Here is a 23,105-nt window from a genome sequence, read left to right on the forward strand (position 1 = left end):
ACAAAATTGACTTTAAAAACTGAGACCCAAGATAAATGTGTTTTATTTTTTTAAAAGTCCTTTTTCATTTTTTAAAAACTTCAGCATTTAGTTATAACCACATTTCCCTTCATAAGCTCACAGTCGTCCTAAGGGATTGTTTTACAATTTTTCTTTTTAAAAAGCTTCTTAAGTTCGCTGTTTTCTCTTTCCAAGCCAACACGGACTTCCTAGTGTGGACCTCTTGAGCCATTTCTTAATTTTGTCCTATATTCAGAAACCAAATATTATCTCTAACTCTATGTCTGTAAACTCAGCAGGAAACTCCATGTAATGGAAAGACCATAATGGCTTAAAAATAAATGGGAGTCGTAATGAGGCATAGCTATGACCATAGAAGCACTGTGCGGTAAAAACAGCTTTACGCACCCAAAAACAAAAGTTTTCCTATTAGAATTCACTGGTGTTTCCAAAATACGGATTTTTAGGTCTAAAATTGTTGAAATAGTCATTCCATTTTGAATACATTTCTAGTAAAACAATTACTTTTAGATGGCAACACTTAACAACAGTGCGGCTCTCTCTGAGTACGGGTGTCCTTAAAGCTAATGATACATAGCAATGTTCCTCTCAGCGCTGTATACATTTGAAGACTGTCCTTTGGTTTGTGGCTGTAGCCACAGTTTGCAGGGCCTGTCGCTGTATGCCACAATGTCTCTCCACCTCATAACCTGCCGGCACCATTGCCCAGAATCAGCTACTTCTTCCTGATGGGTATGCATCAGTTTGGTCCATCTGCTGCTCTTCCCTAGACTTCCAGAGTTTTGCAACACCTATCGAAGCTGGGCTCCTCTGTGTCCTTATGTCATCTCTGTTACACATCCTGCTTCCAGCGTCTCATTGCATACAGCTCACCATTGAGTAGCTGCTTGGATCTCTTGCTGCATTTCATTTTTCCTTACAGTGGAGCTCTGTGCAACAAGCAGAAATGTATTGCTCTGAGCAGGACTGTGTATGGGGACTTCATTCTGGTTTATCCTCTTTTCCTTTTGCTGACAAATAGATTATGATAATGAGGTTGCATTGTTTGCAAAAGGCCCAATTAAGGGCAAGGGTTGACCCCCTTAGCATTTCAATGGGGCCTGGTTTTGATGACATCTGGATATAAAGGCCTTGGCTCATCTGCAGAATCATGTGGTTAATGAGCTTTTTGTGTGATGACTAAATACTCAGATTCAACTATTCTTACGTTCTATGTTCAGTGAAAACCTTCACTGCTAGGTAGAATTCCCTGAGGCAGATGATCACATATTACCAGTCTTCGTCAGATCCCTTTGTGGTTTGTAACTCAGCATTTGTCCTGCATGCCTTTCTCTCTTCAAGAGAATCTGCATATCAAGAAACTTCTGGTTATTTTATTTAGGAACCTTTGATAATTATGTCATTCCATTAGTTTAAAACCGTCTTAGAAGACCTATAGTGCAGTGCATAATAACTTCTTTCAGATTTCTAATCCAATTTTGATTTTTAAAAAGGTTTATTTAGAAAGATTCATGTCTGCATGTGTGTATCTGCCTGTTAATCTTTTAACTTTTAAATCAGGATCCATAACTTATAGAACTGAAGCAGAATTTATTCTGCTCTACCACCAATATAAAATAACTTCATTTCTCTTTATTTTTCTTTTTTACATTCCTTTATTTTACCTCCATACTCAGGTTTTTCCATTTACTCTTTGCCTACTACTAGGTTTGACAAATCTTAAATTTGTTAGTGATATAGCCTCAGGCTTCTTTGGCCATGCTGACAAAATACAGAGTCAAAACAGCTGCCACTCTCACTTAAAACAAATTCCTAAATCAAAATGAACAAAACCAACTAACAAAAACATGTAGCTACTCATTTTATCATTAAGAAAACGCAGGTTCATCCTATATTAATAAATTTTCTCAGTTCAAAGTTTCTTTTTTAGCAAGTTTGCAAAATTCTATATACTTTTAGAGAATAATGGAGCATTTTTTTATTAAATACTTCATAAATTCTAAATCACATATACTCTAAAGTTCCTGCCATCAGTTTTCCAATCTTTTTTATTATTAGGTAAAAATCTTAGTATTTACAAAACATGCTTTTCATAATGTTTATATTGAGACTAGGCTAAAGGTTTAGTATGTTTACTGACAAAGACTTGTGACATAGGAAACATATTAATGTATTGTATTTTGGTCAGATTTGGTTCTCTCATAAGAAAAAAATGTAATTTGTTCTAACATACTTTACCAATACTTATATTTAAAATGACCACCAAGGACCTAGATCAAGGCAGAACTTGTTAATTGAATTAGCAGTTGGCTTTCAAAACTGAAGCATAAAAATATTTGCTAATTGCTGTATTTTTTATATTATTTTTTGAAAATAGATGAACTATTTAAATTTTATTTTTACTTTCTCCTTATTTGGGTTTTTTGGGGTATTTTTAAAAATTTTGTTTTCTTTTTATTCTGGTATAGTTAACATACAGTGTTTTATTAGTTTCAGGTGTACACTACAGTGATTTTAACACTTCCATACATCACCTGGTGCTCAACACAAATGCCCTCCTTAATCCCCATCACCTATGTCATCTCTTCCCCACCCACCTCCCCTCTGGTAACCATTAGTTTGTTCTCTATAGTTAAGACTCTGCTTAACTATAAGCAAATATAGTTAACTATAACTTAACTTTCTTCATTTCTTTCCCCCACCCCATTTGTTCCTTTGCTCATTTGTTTTGTTTCTTAAATCACACATATGAGTGAAATCATGTGGTATTTGTCTTTCTCTGACTTATTTCGCTTAGCATTATATTCTCCAGCTCTATGCATGTCATTGCAAATGGCAAATTTCATTCTTTTTTTTTTTTAAAGATTTTATTTATTTATTTGACAGAGAGAGAGATCACAAGTAGGCAGAGAGGCAGGCAGAGAGAGAGGAGGAAGCAGGCTCCCTGTGGAGCAGAGAGCCCGATGCGGGGCTCGATCCCAGGACCCTGAGATCATGACCTGAGCCGAAGGCAGTGGCTTAATCCACTGAGCCACCCAGGCGCCCCAAATTTCATTCTTTTTTATGGCTGAATAATATTCCTTTGTGTGTCTGTGTTTGTATGTGTATACACATTCACCATATCTTCTCTATCTGTTCATCTGTTGATGAACACTTAAACCACTTCCATAATTTGGCTCTTCTGAATAATGCTGCAGTAAACATAGGGGTGCATGCATCCCTTTGAATTAGTGTTTTTGTATTCTTTGAATAAATACCCAGTAGTGTGATTACTGGATCTTGGGGTAGTTCTATTTTTTAACTTTTTGAGGAACCTCCATACTGTTTTCTATGGTGTCTGCACCAGTTTACATTCCCACCAACAGTGCGTGAGGTTTCCTTTCTCTCCACATCCTTGCCAATACTTGTTCCTTGTGCTTTTTTTTTTTATTTTAGCCATTCTGATAGGTACGAGATGATATCTCATTGCAGTTTTGATTTCCATTTCCCTGATGATAAGTGGTGTTGAGCATCTTCTGATGTGTCTATTGGCCTTCTGTCTTCTCCAGAGGAATGTCTGTTCATGTATTCTGCCCATTTTTATTTGGATTATTTGCTTTTTGGGTATTGAGTTGTATAAGTTCTTTATATATTTTGGATACTAATCCTTTACCAGATATATCATTTGCAAATATCTTCTCCCATTCTGTAGGTTGTTGTTTAGTTTTTTTTTATTGTTTCATTCACTATGCAGAAGTGTTTTATTTTGATGTAGTCCTAATAGGTTTTTTGTTTTGTTTTGGTTTTTTGGGGTTTGTTTTTTTTGTTTTTTTTTTGCTTTTATTTCCCTTGCCTCAGGAAACATATCTAGAAAATTGTTGCTATAGCTGATGTCAGAAAATTATTACCTGTGCTCTCAACTCAGAATTTATAGTCTTAGGTCTCATATGTAGGTCTTTAATACATTTGAATTTATTTTTGTGTTTGGTAAGAAAGTGATCCAGTTTCATTCTTTTGCATGTTGCTGCCCTGTTTTCCCAACACTGTTTATTGAAAAGATTATATTTTTCTCAGTGGATATTCTTTCCTGCTTTGTAAAAGATTAATTGACCATATAATTATACGGTTCATTTCCAGGTTTTCTATTCTGTTCCATTGATCTGTGTGTCTGTTTTTGTGCTAGTACCAAACTGTTTTGATTACTACAGCTTTATAATATAACTTGAAGTCTGTATTGGGATGCCTCTAACTTTGTTTTTCTTTTTCAAAATTGCTTGGGCTACTTGGGGTCTTTTGTAGTTCAGTATAAAATGGGGGTTTTGTTATAGTTTTGTGAAAAATGCTGTTGGTATTTTGATAGGCACTGCATTAAATCTGTAGATTGCTTTGGGAAGTATAGACATTTTAAAAATACTTGTTCTTCCAATCCCTTAGCATGGAATATCTTTCTATTTCTTTGTGTTACCTTCAGTTTCTTTCATCAGTGTTTTATAATTTTCAAAATATAGGTTTTTCACCTCTCTGGTTAGGTTTATTCGTTGGTATCTTATTTTTGGTGCAATTATAAATGGGATTGTTTTATTAATTTTTCTTTCTGCTGCTTCATTTTTAGTGTTTAGAAATGCAACAGATTTCTGTAGGTTGAATTTGTATCCTGCAACTTTACTGAATTCGTTCATCAGTTCTTTTAGTTTTTTGGTGGAGTCTTTAAGGTTTTCTGTGTGTAGTATCATGTCATCTACAGATAGTGAAAGTTTTACTTCTGTCTTACCAATGTGCATGCCTTTTCTTTTTGTTGTCTAATCACTGTGGCTAGGACTTCCAGCCCAATGTTGAATAAAAGTATTAAGAGTGGACATCCTTGTCTTGTTCCTGACCTTAAGGGAGAAACTCTGTTTTCCCCATTAAGTATGATGTTCAGTGTGGGTTTTCCATGTATGAGCTTTCTTATGTTGAGGTATGTTTTCTCTAAACCTACTTTGTTGAGGGTTTTTATCATGAATGGATATTGTACTTTGTAAAATGCTTTATCTGCATTTATTGAAATGATTGTTTTAATCCTGAAATATGCTTTTAATCCTTTTTCTTATCGATGTGGCATATCACATTGATTGATTTGCAAATGTTGAACCACCACCCTTGTATCCCAGGAATATATCTCATTTGATTGTGGTTAATGATTATTTTAATGTATTATTGGACTCAGTTTGCTAGTATTTTGTTGAGGATTTTTGCACCTATGTTTATTACATACATTGGCTTGTACTTCTTCTCTTTCTTTCTCTTTCTCTTCTTTTTTTTTTTCCCCAAAGATTTTATTTATTTGTCAGAGAGAGAGAGCACAAGCTGGGGAAGCAGGAAGGAGAAGCAGGCTCCTCCTCCTCAGCAGGGAGCCTGATGTGGGACTCGATCCCAGGACCCAGGGATCATGACCTGAGCCGAAGGCAGATGTTTAACCAACTGAGCCACCCAGACGGCCTTCCTTTTTTTTTCCTTCTCTTTTCTCTTCTTTTCTTCCTTTTCTTTTTTTTTTTTTTTTTCCTTTTCTTTCTTATATCTTTTTTTTCTTTTCTTTTCTTTTCTTCTTTCTTTTGTGGTGTCTATCTTTCTTTTGTGGTATCTTTATCTAGTTTTGATATCAGGGTGATACAGGCTACATAGAATGAATTTGGGAATTTTCCTTCTCTATTTTTTGGAATAGTTTGAGTATAATAGGTATTAACTCCTCTTTAAATGTTTAGTAGAATTCACCTATGAAGCCATCTGGACCTGGATTTTTGTTCGTTGGGAGTTCTTTGTTGATTCAATTTCCTTACTGATATTGGTCTTTTCAGATTTTCTGTTTCTTCCTGCTTTAGCTTTGGGAAGTTAAATGTTTCTGGGCATGTATCCATTTCTTCTTGGTTGTCTAATTTGTTGGCATGTAGTTTTTCATAATATTCTCTTACAGTTGTTTGTATTGCATTGGTGTTGGTTGTTATCTCTTCTTTCATTGGCGATTTTACTTAGAGAGAGAGAGTTTTCTCTCTCTCTCCCTTTTTGATGAGTCTGGCTTTTGTTCATCTTCTCAAAGAACCAGCTCTTGCTTTCATTGATCTCTTTCTCTGGTTTTTTTAGTTTATCTTTTATTTCTGCTCTAATCTTTATTATTTCCTTTATTCTGCTGGTTTCAGGTTTTATCTGTTCTTTTTCTAGCTTCTAGGTGTAATGTTAGGTTGTTTATTTGAGATTTTTCTTGCTTCTTGAGGTCGTCCTGTATTGCTATAAACTTCCCTCTTAGAACCACTTTTTCTGCGTCCCAAAGGTTTTGGACCATTTTGCTTTCATTTTCATTTCTTTTTTTTTTTTTTTAAGATTTTATTTATTTATTTGACAGAGAGATCACAAGTAGGCAGAGAGGCAGGCAAAGAGAGAGGAGGAAGCAGGCTCCCCGAGGAGCAGAGAGCCCAAAGCGGGGCTCGATCCCAGGACCCTGAGATCATGACCTGAGCGGAAGGCAGCGGCTTAATCCACTGAGCCACCCAGGCGCCCCTTTTCATTTTCATTTCTTTATATGATTTCTTCTTTGATCAATTTCCAAATCATGATTAAACTACCATTTTTATAACTTTGAATTCATTTTAATAATTCAGAGTTTAAAAATCTAACAAATACTATTCTTAGATATTTATGTGGAAGTTAAAATAAAAGAGGTAATGAGACTTAAAATTTATATAATCAAAAATTTTATAGTCAACAAGATTTAATTTACATTATATTATAGTTGCATATATATTGAGTGTAAAACTTTCTTGTTTTTTCCATGTATCTCTATTTCCTGTTACCTAATAAAAATGGTCCAATTGAATAAGCAACTAAATTTAAAGATCTGTGCAAGTTTTAACGTATTTTATTACTTTCTCTGTCTCCTTTACCTTTTCAGATTGTAATTTCATTACTTTTTTTAATGACATAAAAAGATATTAGCAAGGATGTAATTGGAATCCAGAGTTTACACTCTTGTTTATAGTTCTTTTATCGAACTTAGAGCAAGTTGTATAACTTTGTACCTCAGCCTTCCTGGTTACAGAATTTAGATACTGAAATCAATAATACAAAGTTGTAAGGCTTTTATCTACCCTACTTTAATGCAGCACTACTAAGATTGTTATGAGGTCTTATATTTTTTATGTGTGAACAATTATACATTATAAAGTAATATATAATAAATATAGATAGTAATAATATAAATTATCCAAAGCAATTATAAGAAGACATTTAATTCAAAGTTGAATACAGGAATAAATTGCTGCAGTTTTGTGGAGTATGATTACAATGGAAAAAAATGGTGTCTACCAACCTGTATATTCAAAATGTTATCATGGCACTAATGGACTGTAAAATTTGTTCTTTAAATACATCCCAATAAGATTATTATGGGGCTATATTTCATGTTTTTAAAATATCTACAAAAAATATATATATAAAATATAAAATATCTACCATATAAAATTATTTTACTTCATATATTTCTATGCAGAAGTTAAATTACAACTATGTTTTTATTAGCTATGAATTATATAATTCTGAAATTATTTATTAGATTAAAATGCTTTAATAAAATACTATCTCCTTTGCTGAGTTTGTATTATTTTCTATCAATAACTGTATCTAGAAATTATGTGAAATTATGTCTATTATTTAGTGATTCTTCTTATACATCAGTGAATCAGTAAATGGCCTTTGTTGTTGGCGGTGACGGTGGTATGTACTTCTGCTCAGGCCCCTTTGTTGCACAGGAGGCATTAGGTGTAAAGTAGTCAAATAAATCTGACTCCTGGGCATTTTTACTATTTTACCTGATTACAGATCATTCAATTTCAGACCATGTTAGGTGGAGAACTAAGATATTACAAGAAGAAACAGAGAAGGCGTTACTGAATGAAGGATCTTGATGGAAGAGATTATGTAGAAGTAAAGGATTTTTTTTTTTTTGGAATAGTGGTATTTTCATTATTCAATTCAAATAGTCAATGAATATTCTGTGGGCACCTCTGATGTAAGTTTACTAAGTAGGCACTAGCCATATTTCTGGCCCTCACGAACAAGGCTAGAAAAGACAGATGATTCTGCATGATAATACACCTTCTTTGTTTCTGGCTGGTATTCAGATAATTCTAAAACAAGGAATAATGTTCATTAAATAAATATATGGGCACAGAGTCATGTGTGAGCAACAGAGAAAATTTCAGATGCATGTAATACATGTAATTCCTTTTTTATTTTATATATTTATTTATTTATTTGAGAGAGTGTGCATATATGTGCAGGTGCCCATGGGCACCTGTGAGTTGGGGGAGGCTCATAGGGAGAGAATCTTCAAGCCCACTCCCAGCTGAGTACCTAGCCCAAGACAGGGCTGGATCATATGTAACATATGTATACATATGTAACATATGTAATTTCTAACAAAGAGATCTCTACTTGAAATGTTTGATCCAATTTTGATTTTTAGAAGAATTATTGAACACTCATTGTGTGCTGGATATGGTAGACTAGGCTGAGGCTAATAAGGCTTACCTTTTTCCTCAAGGAGTTATCAGTCTTAATGTATCCTCTTTAATGAAATTATACCTGCTGATACATTTCCCCAGTAAATGGCTATTTTTGCATTACAATTTTGTTCTTTGTTAAAGAAAATTTCTTCCAGGATACATGAATAAAATGTTTGTACTTAAAGCTTAGTGAATTAGTCTATTTTATTTCTTTTTCCTTCCTTCCTGCCTCCCTCCCTCTTTCTTTCTTTCTTCCTCTTTCTTTCTTCCTTTTCTTTCCTTTCCTTTCCTTTCTTTGATATGTAATGTAACATTGTCCTCTTGGCCAGTGTTGTTTAGCAGAATTTACCAATCCATTATATGAAAATGAGCATCATGGTTGGTACAAAAGGACTGATTTAGTTATTGGAATTGCTATGATTTGTTTAACTGTGGTAAAATAAGTGTCCCGGCTAAAGCCATGTTATACTACTAATTATATGTAAAGTGTATACTTCATTTTATGTATATTTCAGTACCCAAAGGAAACAATTTGCACTATGCAAATACCTTTGGATGATTCATTTGATCTCTTTAGATTAGAACAGAAAATTAAAAACCTATACTTAGGTTTGAATATTCCCAAACTATTCAGTTCTGTGTTCTTGAAAAAGAAACATAAAAATTCTTTGTAAAACTGTTTGATGTTGTAGATTAAGTCATGCTTTTAAAACGTCAGTGCTTACTGACACCTCCAGAAAACATTCTTCTTTATTTCTCCTCATCTACATCATACTATCTGTGCAAGTCTGCAATGTTTTGATCTAATTGCATTATTCCAATATTTCATATCTCCAACTTTTTTCGTGTATCTGTGTTCAAATGCATCTATGAAAACTGAACTTGACATACCTATGGTATATTCTATATCCTTTAATACTCCTGGGTCATCATCTTAGAGTTTTGTCTCCTCAGTTTTGCTTACACTCTACATCCAGTCTATCAATCAATCAGCAAATCCTACTGTTTCTCCTTTTAAAATATGCACATTTTTCCCCCCATTTGACAACTGCTCACCAACTTCCACTTCTACCGCCCTGGTCCAAGATACTATCATTTTTGTTGCCCATATCATTGATGTGACTTCCTTAACCACTCTCCTTGCTTTAGCATTACCTGATTATAGTGGATTCACAACACTGTAGTCAGAGTAACACTTTTAAAATAGATAGCATAATGTTTCCGCTCTGTATTTTCCAGTGACTGCCAAAACCATTTTGTTATTTTTTATTTTTTTACATTTATTCCAGTATAGTTAACATACAGTGTTACATTAGTTTTGGGTGTACAATATAGTGTACAATATAGTGTACCTTTCAGAATTAAAAGTCCCTCTATGACAAGAACTTCCACCAGCCATGCCACCCATTACCATCTGGCCTTATCTTGTATTATAGACTCAAGAAGACGGTTCCTGAAACTGCATCAAGCAGGTTCCTTCCTTAGGGCCTTTGCACTTTCTGTTCCTTGCCTGATACACATTCCATGTTGCTTACTGCTTCTTATCTTTTTGTCTCTGATTATATGTTACCATCTTAAACATTGATGACCCTACTTTAAATTGTCTCTTCAAATCCAGCAATTCCATTCTCCTTCTCTGCTTTGCTTTTTACCTAGTGCTTTATACTATGTGAAATATTTATTTACTTGTTTGATGTCTCTCTGTTCCTCTACTAGAATATGGATTTCTTCAGAGCAGAGATTTTTATTTTGTCCATTGCTGTATCTGCTGTATCTCGACCAGTGTTTGGTAATAATAGGAATAACAAATACTTAATTGATGGAGGGAGAAAATATGGTGGATATCAACCATGCCATTTCCTACTAGCCAGTAAAATGATAAAATTACGATCTCATCACAACTTTTTATCTTTATAGGTTTTTATGCACATGTCCTCTGCCCCTCCCCTCCATACCTAGGAGCTAAAAATATAAAATTGCAAATTTAAAAAGTAACCCACATAGGTTTGGGTGGAGCATGTGCTTTGATGTCAAAAATACTAGGTTTGAATCCAGCCCAGCCCTTGACTGGCTATGAAATCCAATTGCTCATGTAAACCTCTCTGAGGTTAATAGTATCTCACTTCTTAACCATTTTTTTACCTTCAAAAGTGACAGTGTCATATGCAGTAATTATAATAATAATAAAGCATGGTCATTTTGATAATGTTTGTTAAATGCCTGACCCATGATAGTTGCTTAGTCAAATTATATTATTTCTGGCCATCTTTTCCTAATATTAGATGATATAAGCACAAAGGTTCACAATTAAAAGAAACTGTAAATTTAAAGGGACCTGTTTTTTTTTTAATTTTAGCATCAATGTTTCTACTTTCTAAGCCATTTATTTCAGATAAGTGGCTAAATATCTCTAAGTGTTAAGATCCATATATAGAATCTAGCCAACTTACATACATAAACATAAAAGCTGCCCAAGTACAGAAAATTTCATTTTTTTGCCTTAAAATAGAAGTTCATATTTTTTAAAGCTTTTATTAAAGTAACAGTATTCTTTTAACTGATGAATTTTAAAGTTAGATTATTTTAATTCACTGCTTTTTTCCTTCTCTGGTACCATATGGTAGACATTCAATAAATTAATAAATTATTTATGAGGTTTTTACATTAAAATTTTGAGTTCAGAGACATACTTTGTTTCTAATTAAACATAAATATTTTAAATAATGATTCAGTCTTCCCTCATCTAAACTTATCTTTTGTCCTTGAATGTTTTCAAGTGTTTTGAAAAATTAGCTCACTTTTGGCTGTTTGATTATTCTTGTTGAGAGTTAAAAATATGTAGACTGATTGTTTTCCACAAAAGTAAAACACTTACTTAAAAAGAAGCATATATATGCAAAATTATGTACACACTTCTCAAGCAAAATGTCTTAAGAACCATAACATAAAATATCCCTCTTGGAGATTATAATTTTCCAGTTCAGTGTTTCCTCAAAGGGCCACTAACCATCTTCATAGAAATTAGCAAATCAAGTGTGAAAGACCTATTTGTTTGTTAAATAATTTATTACACAGGATTACCAATTTCTTTAACATCACTACATGTGGTTATTTAGTATATGTCCATATAGCAAACCACAAATGACAAATGTTAAGGAGAGAATTTTGGATTCTATTACTCAAACTTTTAGGAAGTTTGAATAATAGAAAACCCATTGCTATTACATGTTTTCAAATTTAAAATGTGAGAAAAGAAAAATGCTGCTCTAAATTCTCATTAATTTATAATTTGAACTAGGGCATATTTTCAGTTGGGGAAAGTAATTTGTTGTGGTGGTATCTGTTTTGAGTAGAGAATATTTTTATTCCATACCTAGGCTACTTTACTCGGACTTCTAGTATTCTAGTGAAGTATTATATCACATTATACAAAATTAAGGTGAACAAAAACGTAAAGATATTCCTGAACGGTAAAGACATACCTCTGAAAAGGTTAATGGTCTTTAATGACAGAAAAGGTAGACCAGTACAGAAAAAGTGTGAGTATATGGGATTGTGTATTTTTAAATCTTTACTCAAGAAATAGAAGCTCTTCATTCATAACCTATACAAGTAGAAAGAAGGGTAGTGTAAGATGGGATTTTATAATAGTATCATTTAAGTAAAGAGCTAATAAAAATGAAATGTGGTGTTTACTTGTTATGGAGGATAAAACAACAGAAAACTGAGATAAATGTCTGAGGATCTTTACCACAGTTGGTATCCTTAGAGTCTATATTAGAATTTTCTAACATGAGCTGTGTTGTGAGTTATTGAAGAATTTCCTTATTAGTGTTATTTAAGTTATACCTCACTTCTCACCCTTTTGTTTTGTGTAATCTGCTCATAGAAGTGCAAGAGATAATTTTTAAAGATGTTTCCTGTGGTCTGCCCTGCTGAACTCCCAAGTCAGTATCTCCTTTTTAGCTCAAAATTATTCTCTATGGAAGGTTCTTATTATTGTCTTAATCTCAGTTAACATAATATAGACTTGTATTTTGTAAGTGTGGACTGTTAATTACTCATCAGATAACCTGAATGGTGTCTTTGATGAATATTCATTTGAATTCAATGGAAAAAGGCAAAGCAATATTATTCCCTACTCAAAAATACTGTATGCACTCTGAGTTACATTTTATAATAATTTGTTAATTTATTATAATTTACATTTATAATACTTCCTAGAATAAATGGGAATGACAGTAATATGTTCTGAAATGTATGGTTCATAATTTAGTTATTACTGTGGTCACATTGGTTAAACCAAGAATAACTACTGGGTTTATAAAATTTGGCCAAGATAGTCCAACAAGTACTTTTACATTAATTTCCTAAGTTGAATTTAGCACAGGATATCCTAGAGCTGAATTGTTAATATAGTGCCAGGGTGAGGTATCACTTGAATAAAAAGCATTTGCTCTGAGAACTCACTCAAAAACTTCTGGTCTGATAGGATATTTTCACCTTCCCAAATTAAGCTTTGAAAAATGTAGTAACTAGTCACAGAAATGACTCTTGGTCCTACGAGTCTTACCAGTGTGATCTGTCAGATGCATGGGGACAAGAGAAGAGTTACAGGAATTTACATCATTTTGTGAGAGGAAGTGTGTGTGTGTGTGTGTGTGTGTGTGTGTGTGTGTGAGAGAGAGAGAGAGAGAGAGGGAAAAGTGGGAGGTATGTGAAAACAATTTTCCTCTAAATCTAAGTAAGTTTTCCAAGTTGTGACAAACCATTGTAAATGTATATCCAGACTGACTGCGACAATGCCTTTTCAATCCAGTGGTCTGGCATCTCAAAAAGACAACAATGGTCATCAAAGTTAAGCATATAGGTACATAAATATTACATTGAACGTTGGTCTTTGTACCTATAATGTCATAAACAACTGTATTATATAACTGACTTTCCAAGAGAATTTATCATTATTCCATAATTTTCCAAGTTAAAAAAAAAGCTCCTTATTTATGTTATTTGTCTTATAAACTTGTTCTACTAGTTCCCTAATTTACTATTGATTATAGATGCTCTAGTACTCTTGAATAATGTATGAGTGCAACTGGATTCTATGATATGTTTTGTGAATTGGCTCTCTCTTCCCACTTCTTGGACCTCATCTGCCCTTTCAGTTCTTATTTATTGATTCTGGAAGCTATGGATTGGATAATGATAGACTTTGTAATGAAAGCACAAGCTACTATTTTTGCAGCTGTTGAAAATGAGAATTAGCTAGAACGTGTAGAATTACAATTACAGGAGATAGTGCTGCATATTTTTGGGTGGTAGTAAGATCTGCTGTATTATCTTAGCTTCATCAAAGGGAATGGTTCAAAATGGGACAAGCAGAAGTACTTAACACAAAAATGCGAAATGACATTCTTAGAGTTAAAGTATCCATATAGTGGTAGGTGATTAAAAAAAAACTGCTTTAACTTCAGTCTTACTGAGACAACACTGCTGTGAGAAGTATTGAAATATGACTAAGCTTGTGTGAACCTGGAGACAAGGAGAAAAGACTTTAGAAGTCAGCTGGGGCTCAATAAATGCAGAGGCAGAATAATATTGTGTACTCTTACTATACTCTATTACTATAGCCTAATTCTTTCTCTAGAAGCAAATCCAAGGATATCATACTTCAGTTAATTTCGGTAGCGTTTTGTTTGCTTGCTTGCTTTTTATTTTTGGTTTTTGCAAAACAAAGATTTAAAATGGTTTTGTAGTATAGAGGACATGCTCTTAAGCTTTTTTTGCATTCTTGATCCAAGGGAGCATTCAGAAATCTACCAGTTGAATTATTCAGGAAAGTGTAGTTATCAATAAACTTACCTAAGAATATATTGAATTCTATTTCTTTGCTAAATACAAATTATATACTTTTTATATAGTAACGGAATAAGTTATTAAAAATAAAATATCAAGCTAAACAACAACAATAGAAGCCAATGGGGGGGGGCTACTCTCATCACTGCACAGTCTTTTAACCCTTCGCAGTATTTTTTTTCTTTTTTTTTTTTTACTTCTGGCTATTCATACTGAAGGACAAAGCATTAATACTTTGACAATTACCTTGACTTGAAAGACACATGCTTTTTTTTGGCTGATACTATGTAAAATTGATTGAAGTGGTTAATTGGACTCATTATAATTTGGGGGTTTGGGGAAAGTTGAATTTCCTTCATATCAAACAAAACAAAACAAAACAACTTTCCAAATACTTAAAAATTCTAAGTTTCATTGTCTCTTTTCCAAGTCTTACTATTTGCTTTTGAGAAAATAACTTTGTCACCTTAGTTCTGCAGTGAAAGAGATACTCCTTGAGAAAGCGTAGTATTTCTCTTATCATTCAGTATAAACTTGAATACCAGGAGACTACAAGTTTTTTTAAAGATATAATTGATATATAGCACTATATAAGTTTAAGGTATACAGTGTAATGATTTGACTTACATATATTGAGAAATGATTACCATAATAAGTTTAGTTCAATATCTAAAATAGATAGCAAAAAAAAAAAAAGGTAAAGAAATGTTAAAAAATTTTTTCTTCTGATGAGAACACTTGGGATCAACTTCCTTAACAACTTTCACATATACTATCCAACAGTGTTAACTGTAGTCATCATGTTGTACATTACATCCCTAGGACTTACCTACCTTGTAAGTGGAAGTTTGTACCTTTTGACCACTTTCCTTCAATCCCTCCTTCCCCTATCCTGGTATTGCCTCTGGTAACCAGAAATCTGATTTCTTTTTCTATGAGTTTGTTGTTTGTCTGGTTGGTAGATTCCATATATAAGTGAAAGCATACTGTATTTATCATTCTCTGTATGACTTATTTCACTTAACATAATGCCCACGAGGTCAATGCACATTATGGAGGAGACTACAGTTTTAATCCTCAAGCAGCTGATGTAAATCTTTGAACTAGTTTCTTAAAATCTTTTTCTTCCATGTCATCATCTCTTAACTGTAAGTACTATCATACCTATCTGATTCAGACACATCTTAATATTAAAATACTCAGGGCGCCTAGGTGGCTCAGTCCATTAAGCATCTGCCTTCAGCTTAGGTCATGATCTTTGGGTCGTGGGATGAGTCCCACATCCATCCGGCTCCTTGCTTAGCGGAGAGTCTGCTTCTCCCTCTCACTCTGTGCTCTCCCTCCCTCTCACTCCCTCTCTCAAATAAATAAATAAAACATTTTTAAAAAAATACTAAAATACTCAATGGACTTCACAATGTTGTGCTATTTCTAGCTTAAGTTAGCTGAGGATTGAACAGTTATTCAATTGCTTTTAATGTGGCTAGACTGAATTCTTTCATATAAGCGAATATTCTATATATCATGTATAGTTTTTTAAACTCTAAAACTTTTATTTAAGCCATTTTTAATGAAAAACTAAATACACATCCCTTAACTTTTTTAAAAAAAATAGTAAATATGTTATTTCTCCTTTAGATCTAAAGTCATTTTAGGAATGACCTCACCATACTTTATAACCCAATGATATCCTCACAAACTTTTTAAAAAATGTAATCCTATTTTCACTTATACTAAATGATCCCAATGCTAGAGTTTTCTGTTTTTAAATATTTGCTAATCATTTATTATCAGGTAATAACAACTTAACAGGGCTAAGATTAATAGTATTTCTTCCCCCAATTAACATTTTATGCTTTGAAACTAAGAGCTGTTTTTATAGAACAAAGTACAAAGATGATGTGAATATTTTTTTTTAATTTTGAGGGCCTCTAGTGATTAAAGAGGTGAGTTGTTGACTTACTGAACAGGTGGCTTCTGGATAAGTGAGCTTTATAATTCTTGAATAGAAATTTGGTAATTTCCAGGTTTTAATTTGAATAAAATATTATAGATTAAACCAGTCAACTCTAAAATTTTCTATGGGCTTGATTTTAAAAGCCAAAATAATGGAAATTACTCTCCTAAATGTTAATACAGCAAACTAGTGAAATAAAAATGAAACCACTAAGAAACAAGCTGTTAATTGCATAGGAAATGCCAGACAGCTGAGTTGATAGGCACCTTTTTCTATAAAACTATCAAGAGCATGAAAATAATCCTAATTTGTAGATTTGCCTAAGATAATAACTATTCCTAAGAGTTATTTTTGTTAATGGCAGCATGGAAAAAGACAGTAAAAAATGGAGCACTTGGTTTTGTGAAACTGGTATAATAATTAATTACAATGTTGACCCAGTAATTCAGTAGTCAGTCACCTTGCCAGAGTAAGTTCAGAGTCCCTTAGGTGGTTCGTTTAAGTTTATGACTTCAAAATATTGAATTAGGCACTGTGGGCTGGAAAGGAACATAGATTAGTGAATTAAATAGATATCTCAGCCAAATAAAGCTCCAGCTCTGGCACAGCGTCTGACTTCGCTGGATGACTTGAGCAAGTCACTTAACCTCCCCGTCCTTCAAGTCTCTGCCCAATACCTCTGAGAAATGTAGAAAGAAGTTAAATTAAATAGAACTGTACCTATTGGCAAAAAGTAGATGAGTGGAGCACCTGGGTGGCTCAGTTTAAGCATCTAACTCCTGGTTTCAGTTCAGGACATGATCTCAGGGTCAGGAGATGGAGCCCTATCCAGGGCTCCATGCTCAGCAGAGTCTGCTTGAGATTCTCTCTCTGCCTGCCCCCACCCCCAATCTCTCTCTCTCAAATAAAGAAATAAATCTTTTTTTTAAGTGAGCAGAATTGCTAATAGGCTAATATACCTCAAAAGGCTATAATTTTAATTGTGCAACTTTTGATCACTGAATAAGTTATTAACCTTTAGGCACAGTTCTCTATAAGATTTCAGTGTATGATACTCTGCTAACATTTTAGTAGAGATCAATTTGCATCAATAAATTCAGTTCATTTCCTAGTCCAAGTTTCATAGTAGGCCAGATAGCCTTCTGAATAAGGTTTATTATAAAGTAGTTTAATTTCAGCAAATTGGTTAATCCAAAATCTATAACTACTGAAAAGCTCAAGCTTGAATAACTAGAACCTTTCTCTGTACTCAGTTCCCTTGAAAAGAAATTACAAGTTTAAACATTGACTAGATATGCCTAGTTTCTCTTAATGGGTCTATACAGATTACTCTGGCATCTAAAATACCATGGCCTCTGCTGATTTTGAGATACGCAAGATCCATGAGTGCCTTTTCATTTAGCACCCTCACATTCAGACTGCTATCAGACATCATCATCATCACCTATATACTTGGCATTTATCTAATGTTTCAAAATGTACATAATATTTTATAGGCCTTATCTGTGTATTTATTCATATGTGCATGCATTTATAGACATTTACTCAGTGCTAGGCATTGAAGCTAGAAAACGGTCAAGTCCTGGGCAGAAATATGAACATCTTGTGGTGAGGCTCTAGGAGGACCACAATACAACCAAAAAGCTGCAAATGGAGCCTAAGGAAAGGCTATAAGGAAGAGAGAATTTTGGAGCAGAATATTGAAGATTTTCAGACAGAAGAGGGAGGGTTTCTGGAGAGGAAAGGCACAGCATTTTCTTTTTTTTTTTTTTTTTTTTTTTTTTTTAAAGATTTATTTATTTGACAGATAGAGATTACAAGTAGGCAGAGAGGCAGGCAGAGAGAGAGAGAGGAGGAAGCAGGCTCCCAGCCAAGCAGAGAGCCCGATGCGAGGCTCGATCCCAGGACCCTGGGATCATGACCTGAGCTGAAGGCAGAGGCTTTAACCCGCTGAGCCACCCAGGCGCCCCGGCACAGCATTTTCAAGAGCCAGGACCAGCTGAGGAAGAGTGAAGCCTTTGGTAAAGTTGTAGAATAGGTTCTGTGGGACTCCTGGGGGGAAAGAAGTGTTAAGAGTCAAAGCTAGAAAAATAAAGTAGGGAGACCTTTCAAGAACGAAGAAGCTTGAGCTTAGCCTCTAGACAGTGGAGGAGAGGCATGGTTAACTCTATTCTGAGAGATGATTTTGCAACAGTGAGGGGTGGACAGTGGGAGGGTGTGGGATGTGACCTTGGAGCAGAAGGCGTTAGGAACAACTAACAGCCTGAATCTGAGTAGTGGCCATTAGCCTAAAGAGGAAGAAATGGATCTGAGAAAGATCTGGATGAGTGAGGAGGACTGGTGATCAGCTATATGAAGAATTGAAAGAAAAGTAAGTATCAAGGCTTTTGATTTGGGCAACTGAGTAGATAATGTCCTCATTATCCAAGATGAGTGATACAAGAGAAGCAGTGGATTATGCAAGGGAGATACTTGAGGTCCACCTTGGACACCCCTGCTAGGTCTGAAATGCCAGGATAACCGGAGATGTTACAGTGCAGTTAGAAATACGAACTCGGAGCCTAGAAGGGTTTAAGGTTAGGGATAGAGATTTGGCAGTCTTCATTATGTGGTCCAAGGCAGAGAATAAGTAAGATTGCCAAGGACAAACAAAAAGATGAACAGGATGAAGATATACGTTGGGAAACATCATCATAGCTGATAATGAAAAATTATGACTTGTGGAGGACAGAATATGAGGACAAGACTGGTAAAATTGTGGTCTCATTAGCAAAAGTGAGGAAATCAGAGAAGGAAATTTGATGTTTAGTTTTAGACAAGTTGAAGACTTTTCTTTCATCATTAGTAGGCAACAAGAATGCTTCTTTATATTTGAATTGTTTCCATTTATCAATTATATATTTTTTTAAAAGCTATCTCACTAAAAAATGTATATGTTGGAAAGGTCACTGGATTGGGAGTCAGAAAGTGCTTGAGTTTGTTCTGGACCACTATTGATTCAAATATTTATTAAACATGTACTCTGCTAGATATTGGGTTTGCAGTGGTAAGGTATCTGCCCCCATGGAGCTTACAAATAGAGGAAATGTAATCAAATATACACAAATATGTAAATACATGTGTACTAAATGATTTTAAACAGCAGTTGTAGGATATGTGTGAATTTAAAACATAGAGATAGAGACCTCTCCTAAAATGAGGGTCAGGGAAGGCTTTTTTTGAAGAAATAATAGTTGAGATTTGATTGTAAGTGGAAGCAGAGATAGGGGACAGTTTTCCAAGAAGAGAGGACAATATATATGAAGGGTTGACAAAAGAAGGAAGCATGGCCATTTTGAATTTCTGAGAGTAGGCTATATGGACAGATTGGAGAGGATAAAGTAAAAGAGCCTTTGAATGGGTCTGGTGAGATGGGTAGAGTCTAAATTACTGAAGATTTCATAAGTCTCCAGATATTTATTCTAGACAAGAAGTGGTAGGTGCTTCTACCAGAGTGGTAGTGAAGAAGGAACAAAGTAAACTAATATGTAAGATATTTTAAAAAATAAAATCAGCAGAACTTGAAAAATTAGTTTGGGTGGGGTGAGGGAGTCAAAGACAGATCTCGGGGTTTTTCTGGTTTGCACAGCTGGATGATGATGTTGCCATTTTACTAATAGGGAGATGCCTGGAAAAGCAAATAGATTTGTGGGGGGGGGGGGGGGGGGGGTAGGAGTTCATAAGCTCAGTTTAGGGTATGTTGAGTTAAAGAAGCATTTGAAATATCTAGGTGAAGATTCCAAAATAGGCATTGACACACAGATCTGAAGGAAAAGACTAGAAAAAAGGAATCAACAAGGCAGGAGTCTTTGGACCATAAATGGCAATATAAAACACTGGTGTGGACAGGATCATAGGGATACAGTGTCTGTGGAGAGGGCCTCAAATCGAACCTTGAAAAGGAATTAAAACATATAAAGTCCAGGTAGAGAAAGATAACATAGCAGATGAGAGTGAGATCATATGACCACATAATTAGTAAGAAAAGCAGGAAAAAAGTGAGTATTTCAGGAAGGAGAGAAGGAGTAATCAGCAAACACTGTGCCTTTGGGCAGTGCCTATAATCTGTGTGTTTACCTGTTAAACAGGTAATGTTTGTCTGCATATCTCAGATCATTGTTGATCAGATCTGGTATTGTTGATCTGATCAGATAAGATCTGCTAATGTTTGAGAAATGTTGAAATCTATCATTTTTATTATGTAATCATTCTCAGTTCCCAGGGCTTCTTGTTTGGTTGGTTGGTTTTTAACACTGGGACCATTCAAACGCTTATCTTACTCTTCCAGGCCTCTTTAGAACAATGAAAGAGCCAAAAAGATAGGAATTTGAACATGAAAATATTCCTAGTTCTTTTGCATAGTTGCATGGAAGCAATTATATTCAGGATCTGGAGCGTCTCTCTCACTTACTCTTCTCTCCTGCGGTTCCCCTAGACACCTGGAAGTCCCTAGAAACTATTTTGGGACTTGGTCAAGGCTTGAGTGCCTCCATTCTGTAAATAAAACCACTGGGTAATCAGTTCTCTGTGATTAAAGTGCTGGCTAAGGATGGAAAACTTTTGGTATTCAGAGGATGCTGTATTGGTACACTCTTCCTTCATCTTAAGGGTTAATTAGTGACACATCATAAGCTGTCCCCACTTTGACTTCCGGAGTGGTCATTACTTAATCTTTTCAAAGAGGGAAGGCCAGATGATAGGAGCCTCTTCCTGCGGATCTTAGACATCCAGTCACCTAGGACAGTGATTGTCCCTTACTCTCACTGCTGAAAAGTAGAGCTAACTAGCACCAAAACCTCACTCTTCCTGTAGGTCACTGTGGCAATAGTCTCAACCACAATAGGCTACTGTGTACAAATGATTCATTTCCAGACTTCTGCTTTCCTTTAAAGAGTCAGCTGTCATGTGCTGCCTGTGACTCATTCAAGCTCCTTTGCCCCAGGGAAATAAGCACTCTCAAGATTCCTGAGTTCCAGCCTCCTCCGAAGCCAAGATAGTCATGTTTTATGATGGTGCAGCACAGAAGCATTCTCACTAATTCCCACATGCTCAACTGCCAGTTAAAGGACCATTTTTTCTGAGCCTAAGAACTAAGTGAGGAGGGAATTTGTGTTGCTTTGATTATGTGGGCCAAAATTAAGCCAGTTGTAGCATGTAAACTATTAAAGAGCTAATAAGTATTTCCATAGTGATTCAGAGGGTGAGAGATGGCCATATATATGCTCGATATTTTAATTCCATATTTTACTTATCAGGGAATGCAGAGGCTTTTGGAAATTTCAGAAAGTGACCTTAAACTTTTCAAACTCAATAAACTGTATTTGCCTAATGAAACTCTACAAAGGGCATTGATCTTATGTTTGTTTTCCCGCTTCTTGTTTTTAAAAATTGACATGGTTTTCTAACCTGTAGTTTTTTACCTAGCAAACTGAGAAATTTAGTAGTTTTAAATAAGGATTTAATATTGAGGAGGAAGTTTTAGTAGTCACACTTTCTTTTTTTTTTTAAAGATTTTATTTATTTATTTGACAGAGATCACAAGTAGGGAGAGAGGCAGGCAGAGAAAGAGGAGGAAGCAGGCTCCCTGCCAAGCAGGGAGCCCGATGCGGGGCTCGATCCCAGGACACTGGGATCATGACCTGAGCGAAAGGCAGAGGCTTTACCCCACTGAGCCACCCAGGCACCCCAGTAGTCATACTTTCTTAATCTCACTTCCTGAGCACCATCTCACCAACATCCTTTATATTCCAGAATTGGGTCAGCTGTCATGCATTTTTGCCAAATGTTCATACTGTTGAGGCCAGAGACAGATGAATCACTTATTGCTGAACTAAATTAAGCTAAAATGTGCCATTGGCGGCATCTCTATTACAGAATTATTCCCTGCTACTACTTGTGTCAGTATGTTTTGGATGCTTGGATATATTATATTCATAAATCAAATGAACAAAGGCAAAAAGTTTTAAATGTGTGTAGGAGTAAAAAAACCTTATGTTCTTTTTTCCCCCTAATATAAATGAAAGTTAATTATATAACTAAATGTCAAATCTATATAGTGATTTTTAGATACTATCAACCTTGACATTATTGGCAACCATTTTATGGACAAATCATATTTTATAGTTTAGTCTCATATAGTATAAATGAAGTCAAGTTAGGTTTACTGGATATTTATTTTAAATAAGGAATATCATAACCTGGATAATGTGAACATTTAATTTTGTGGTTAAAATCTGTTTAGTGAAGATCCGTTTCATTGAAAATACATACTGGTTGCCTTTAATCAATAACAAACTAAAACCAAGCTTTTTCTATGATGAATAGCAACTTCACTAAGATAGAATGGATATAACTTTTTGTGACTCTCCCAGTTTATTTCAGTGATTTAAGGAAATTTCACACTGTTCTTAAAGCAAAACTCAGGGAAATTTAATTTTTAAAAATTTCATGAATTTCATTAGTAACAGAATAGTATTCTGAAGTCAAAAGATTATCATTAATAGCAGTTGATCAAATTCACAAACTTACTGAGCATCTCTTTTATTAAAAACATTGGAATAGGGGCACCTGGGTGGCTCAGTGGGTTAAAGCCTCTGCCTTTGGCTCAGGTCATGATCCCAGGGTCCTGGGATCGAGCCCCACATCCCTGCTCAGCAGGGAGCCTTCTTCCCCCACCCCCGCGCCTGCCTCTCTGCCTACTTGTGATCTGTCTGTCAAGT

The 23,105-nt window shown here is 34.7% G+C and overlaps 1 protein-coding gene across 19 annotated transcripts in view; it reads left to right on the forward strand.

Annotated features, from left to right (window-relative positions):
* The window catches only part of CAMK2D (calcium/calmodulin dependent protein kinase II delta), a 321,617-nt gene that overhangs the window by 286,726 nt on the left and 11,786 nt on the right, over window positions 1-23,105 (forward strand). The window lies entirely within an intron of this gene.

This window comes from Meles meles, chromosome 2, assembly GCF_922984935.1.
Source record: "Meles meles chromosome 2, mMelMel3.1 paternal haplotype, whole genome shotgun sequence".
In the NCBI taxonomy this organism is placed as follows: Eukaryota; Metazoa; Chordata; class Mammalia; order Carnivora; family Mustelidae; genus Meles; species Meles meles.